The following is a 6,343-nucleotide window of genomic DNA, read 5'->3' as shown; positions in this document are numbered from 1 at the left end:
TTTTTTTTTTTTTTTTTTTTTTGTTTAATTTTTTGGTGCTGAGGATTGAACCCAGAGTGCTTGTGTGCAAGGCAAGCACTCTACCAACAGAGTTATATCCCTAGCCCCTGGGTATAGTATTCTTGGTTGGCATTTGTTTTCCTTCAGAGCTTGGTATGTATTATCCCAAGCCCTCCTGCCTTTTAGCATCTATATTGAGAAATCAGTTGAAATTCATATTGGTGTCCCTCTGAAGGTAACCAGCCATTTTTCTCTTAAGGCTTTTAAAATTCTATCCTTATTCTGTATATTAGACAGTTTTATTATAATGTGTCTTAGAGTGGATCTATTGTAACTTTGTATACTTGGAGTCTGATATGACTCTTTTATTTGAATTTTCATCTTATTCTCAAGGTTTGGAAAATTTTCTAATATTATTTCATTGAAAAGATTATGCATAATGGAGTGACTCTGCACCATCTATAGCCAGAGGAATAAAAATTTGTGATCCATTTGTGTTCAATATGTCAAAATGCATTCTACAGTCATTTATAATTAATTAGAAAAAAATAGAATAAAATTTTAAAAGAAAAAAAGTTTGTGCATCCCTTTGGCATATATTTCAGAGCCTTCATGTACCCCAATGTTTCTTTAATTGGCTTCTTGATGTTTTCCCAGATTTATTCAATATTCTGTTCATGTTCTCTTAACATCTTTTCTTTATGGTCAAATTTATTTTCATGAATTATATACTTTGTCTCTGAAACTTTAAAATCTGCCTTCAAAGTGGTCTATTGGTGATGCTTTCCATTGAATTTTTAATTTGGTTTATTGAGTCTTTCATTTCCATGATTTCTGTTTGTTTCTTTTCCAGAATGTCTATTTCTTTATTGAAGTTATCTTTCCTTTCCTGTATTTTCTCTATTCCTTATGTCTCCTTTTAAATCATTGAGCTTTGAACTTTCTAATTTTTTTCTCTGACATTTTGTCTACTGTGTTGTTGATGTGGAATCAGTTTTTGAAGCACTATAAACTATTTGGGGTGTTTTGTTCCCTTGCTTTTTCATGTTGTTTTTATGCAAGCAAAATGCTGGGATAGTTATCAATTATTTTAAGAAAGGTACTGCATTGTGAGCTTCTTTCTCTCAAGAACCTTGAGTTGGGTTAATATCCAATATTGACATCCCAATATCAGCACCACTTTGAGAGCTGCCACTGAACCCTACTTACTACAATCACTTCAGAGTCAAACCTCATAATATTTAACCTTATGAAAAATTAAAATTTTGTGGTTATTGTTTTGTACAGATCCTGAAATTCAAGTGTAAACTTATAGTACAGTTTTTTAATGGGTCACAACATTTAGTTAATAAATTTAGCAAAATTCCTATTACCTTAAATGAAGACAAAAGGCAGGGGGAGAAGAAAGATTGAGCAGAAAGAAAGAATAAAAAATAGAAAAGAATAATGCATACCAAGATAGAAATAAGAAATGGATGGTGGGTATTTGAAGTAGTAGCAGATAATATAGGAGGGAATAGGGAGTAAGAGGAGCAAGTATAAACTAGAACTAGGAAAACAAAGATATAAAGATTGTTTCCAATCAAGGCTTTAACACATTAGAATAAAGACATTCAAATGGGCTAAAGGTACAATGTTTGCTATTAGTATAATGACTAGCAATCAAGATAAATAATAATACATATCATCAAAGTTGACATTAGAATAATTTATAGTAAATCATGCTAAGGTGAAGGAAATTATCATTGAATCTATGTTTGGATTTCACTTGAGTTTGGATATTTAGCAGTTATGTCAGTCTTTGACTATGGATTCCTATAGAGTTTCTGGAGTACTGGAAACACTTCCCTTCCACCAGCCAGTCCTGGTTTGTTAGTTCAGTAGCCTACAGCTGACAGCTCAGAGAGTAAAGTGTTACATCTTGATTGTTTCTATTTTATGCAGTTCAGGATGCAGGTTCTGGAGTGTCCCCTGTAATTGCTGTGGGTCACCGTGTACCTGCTCCCTCTACAGTATTGTTTTCTTGGTGGTATAGAGCCTGGTAGCTGTTTAAAAACACAGGTTCTCATGTTTGGTGTTTTCCATAGGTGTTCTGTGGTGCAGAAGAATTCCACTGGTCAGTGTTGCTATCTGGGATACTGTAGTAAAGAGACTCAGGTGGTTCATCAGATTGAGAACTATTTCACTGCCCCAAGTTGTAAATAGTGGCCACAGATTCTCTCTGTTGACTGTGACTGATGCAAGGTCCAGCCAATGACAAAGCAGTGCTCTTTCACTCTTCAGTTGTGACCATAGATCCGGATGGGTGGTGGTTCAGGATGGGAGCAGCCATTCTCTGATGCCTTGGATCAGACAATTTTTCACCTTAATTGATCTCCCTTTTGGCTATGGTTGTGATCAGGGAGCCTTCTACTACAATATTCAGTTTTAAATATACAAGTCTTACACTTCCTTGGTGAAATATCTCTTCAATATTTATAATTTTGAGGCTATTATAAATGGAATTATATTCTTAATATCCTTTTCAAATTTTGCATTTCCAGTATATATAAATACAATCATTTTTTTTCAATAATAATATTCGAATTCTGCAATTTTTCTCAGTATATTTATTGCCTCATGTGTGTATGTGCACGATGAGTCCCCTAAGTCACTTAAGCTTTTCTATATATAAGAAAATATCATCTGAAAACAAATATGAGTTTACTTTCATTTCTTCTTTGAATGCCGATTCTCTCCTTCCCCCACAAATTATTCGGGTTAGGACTTGCAATACAATGTGGAGCAGAAATGGAAAAAAAAAGAAAACAGGCAAATTTCTCTTGTTCCTGATGTTAGGGGAAAAGTTTACAGTGTTTCATCATTGAGTATCATGATAGTGGTGGATTTTTCATTAATGTTCCTCATCATGTTGAGGAAATTCCCTCTATTCCAGGTTTTTTCTGAGTGTTTTCATAATGAAAGTGTTTTTATTTTGTGAAATGACTTTTCTGCTTTAAATTATTTTGGGTTTTGCCCTTCATACTACTAATGTAGTTTATTATATTGATTTGTTTTATGTTGAAGAATTTTTGCACTCATGGGATAAATCCTACTTGTTCATGGTATATAGTGCTTTTAGTATGCTGTTGGCTTCAGTATGCTACTATTTTTTGAGCATTTTGTTCTATTGTTTCCTTTACTGTGATATCTTTGTCTATCTTTTATAACATGTCAATGGTTGTCTCATAGAATGAGCTAGGAAGTTTTCTCTCTTTTATTTTTTAGAGGAGTTTAGAAAACATTGGTATTAATTCTCCTTTGTATATTTGGAAAAATTTAATAATGAACCCATTTGTTCCTAGGACTTTCTTCTCGGGCTGATTTTGATTCAATTTATTTTTATTTTTATTTCCTTATTTGTTTGTTTGTTTGTTTATTGTGGTGGGTATTGAACCCAGAGCCTTGTGCATGCAAGGCAAGCACTCTACCAACTAAGCTATATCCCCAGCCCTGATTTCTTTTTAATAGATTTGTTCATATTTTATATTTCTTCAGGATACAATTAGCTAGTCTGTGTGTTTCTATGAATCTGTTGATCTCACCTAGATTATCAGATTGTTGGTATAGTTGCTCATATTATTCTCTTCTACTTTTAAAAACTTTTGTCTAGCTAATAGTACTTTTGGGTTTTAGTAATTTGAACTCTCTCTTTTATTCCTTCTCAATTTGGCTACAGGTTTATCTCTTTTTTTGACCTTTACAAAGAACCATGTTTTAAATTTTCTTTCATTCTCTCTATATTGTTTTTCTATGTCCTTTTTTGTTCCAATCTTCCTTCTGTTCCAATCTTCATTCCTTTTCTTCTGCAACATTTGGTTTAGTTTTCTTTTCCTCGTTTCTAATGTGTGAAGTTAGATTTTTGGTTTGAGGGTTTTTTTTTTTCCTTTTTTAACAGAATGTTACATCAGTAAATGTTATACATTGATTTTTTTTCTGTGATGCCACTTTCATTTTAACCATCAATAATTTAACCACAATGCTTCCCTTGTCAAAACCTGCTCTTTCTTACTAGTGCTGCTTGTGTCATTTTTTTCTAGTATCTGTGTCCTTCAAAAGTTGTCACCCATCCACTTCTTTATGACCTCACTCACCAATTTTTTTAATAATCTCTACCATGATTTCCTGATCATCCCAGAATATCAACTTTTTGCCCTTAACACAATGTACCTACTTCCTTTTCACTCCACATATTATCACCATATTGCCAAGTTCATTCTTCCTTTCCATCTTTTTCTTTATACTTTGTTTCTTTCAATTTTAATTTAAAATAATTTTTATTTCTGTGAACCTTATTTAATTAATAGTAATCATCTCTAATATTTGTTGTATTTCTACCATTAATTTATAGTTTGCTATATATGTTAATCTGCACTTTATAAATTTCTTTAAATATTTTAACATAATCTTCACATTTTTCTGTTTTTTTTTTGTTGTTGTTCTCCAACAAGTTATAGTTTATAAGTATATTTTTCTTTCCAAACATTTCTTACAATTACTGCATTCATTTAGATTCACAGTTATCCAATCAATTATTTTCCATTGGCACATCAGTTACTTTTAATAATAATGGTGTTTTCCATGTTATAGAACTCACCTTCCTAACAATCTCCTTTAGTGTTAGATCACTGTTCTCCTTTAGTGCTTGATTATTGTTCTTATGTGGCCCCATTCACTTTAATCTCAGTGGGAAAAGCACGTTTAGATATAGAATAGATTCCATAAAGTGGAGTGGAATGGTTGGCTAAAATAATCTGGAATCTGTAGGACACCCCCTCAGTAAGGAAAGATCACAGGCAAACTGGATCCAAGGGCATGAGACTACACTGTTGTCCACAGGCAAAATTTCTTCTCTCTGCCAACCTTGTATTTTAAAATCTGTAAATATTGATGTATATACATTTAATTTTCTTTTCTACACATGTATCATATTTCATTTAACCATTTTCATAGTAATGACATTTTCCAACTCTTTGTCATTACAAACAATACTTGCGGTGAAGATGTTTTTACTTGTACATGTGTGAAATGTTTTCTGAGGCTTGTATCTGGTAGTGTAGTTGCTAGCTAATACTGTATGTCCATACTCATTTTCACTGTGTCTTGCTAAAATAGTTTCTAATATGACAACACTCCCACAAGTGCTAAATGAAATTTCCCATTTCCCACCTTCAACAGTGTTTATATTAACTGATTGATATTTTTGGCAGTCCAGTAGGCATAAAATTTTATTGAATTTCTTAAAGTTATGTTTCTCTGATTAATAAGGACATTGGATATCTCCTCATGTTTATTTGCCTTTTGGTTCTTCCTTTTATGTAAATTGTCCATTCATTTAATTTGTCCATTTTTATAGAGGTCAGCCAGGGTTTTTCTTGCTAGCATATAGGAATTGGACTTCTTCAATGTGATCTTGTTTGTTTTCTGACTTTCGGGGACCTTTTAGATTCTGCTTAACTAAGATATTCCCTTTTTGTCTTTCATTATAGTAATGGATGGATTGGATAAGTGAAGTCTACCTTGAGAAGCCTACAGAAAAAGGTAAAATACGTGGTTCAACACCTGAAAGATACCATAAGATGTTGAAGAAAATGTAGTTGAACAATACTGTGTTGAAGAACTTAATACAAGAGAGAAGTTAGCGTCAATTAGAGTAATTCATGGTAAAGACAAGTTTAAATATACTCATATGTTCTAAACATTGTGCTGGTACTAATTTTGCTATAAATTGTAATATTGAATAAATTGCCTAATCTTTCAGAGTCTCAAGGGCTCTTTATCAAATTACATTTATTCATATCTATTTAGCAAAGATTCTTTGAGTAGTAAGTAATTTAATATGTATGAAGTTCCTACCCTACTACCTGGTAGATAGTATGTCCCTAATAATTTTTATTCACTTCATTTTTATTGTACCTTATATTTATATAGCCCTCTGCAGTTGAAAATCACTTTCTTACTCATTTAATTCTTTTTAGTCACTTAGAATCCAGTATTTGGTTGTAACATTGCTTTGTAAAGTAGGCATATGCTTGTTTAATTAAATGTAAATTGATTTATGCCTTTGCTTACTTTAGGATTTTAGAGAAATCTTGGTTTTTATTTTGGTTATCTAAAGTTAGCAGCATCCCCTGGTAGTTTCTCTACTCCTCCACTTTCTCATGTGGATAATTATTTGTATTCAAATATAATGGAAGAAATTAGCTATGAAAGACTTTTGATGGATCCCATTGTGAGAGAATTCTTTCTTGTTCTTAATTCATCTCCTTCTAAGATTGTGTTTTCCTAAAGGAATGTGTACTTT

General features: G+C 32.3%; 1 protein-coding gene across 7 annotated transcripts in view; it reads left to right on the top strand.

Annotated features, from left to right (window-relative positions):
• Zc3h12b (zinc finger CCCH-type containing 12B) overlaps nucleotides 1-6,343 on the top strand; it is a 308,449-nt gene that overhangs the window by 189,436 nt on the left and 112,670 nt on the right. For 6 of the 7 annotated variants that reach the window (XM_015501666.2, XM_048797188.1, XM_048797187.1 and 3 more), the window contains exon 3: nucleotides 5,529-5,580. The gene's annotated coding sequence lies outside the window, so the exon portion shown is untranslated. Of the gene's footprint in view, nucleotides 1-5,528; nucleotides 5,703-6,343 lie in introns of all 7 variants that reach the window. The other variant, XM_048797183.1, reaches the window with a different exon arrangement.

Source organism: Marmota marmota, unplaced genomic scaffold (assembly GCF_001458135.2).
Source record: "Marmota marmota marmota unplaced genomic scaffold, marMar, whole genome shotgun sequence".
In the NCBI taxonomy this organism is placed as follows: Eukaryota; Metazoa; Chordata; class Mammalia; order Rodentia; family Sciuridae; genus Marmota; species Marmota marmota.
The sequence above is the reverse complement of the archived record's forward strand: the minus strand, read 5'-3'. Positions and strand labels throughout refer to the sequence as shown.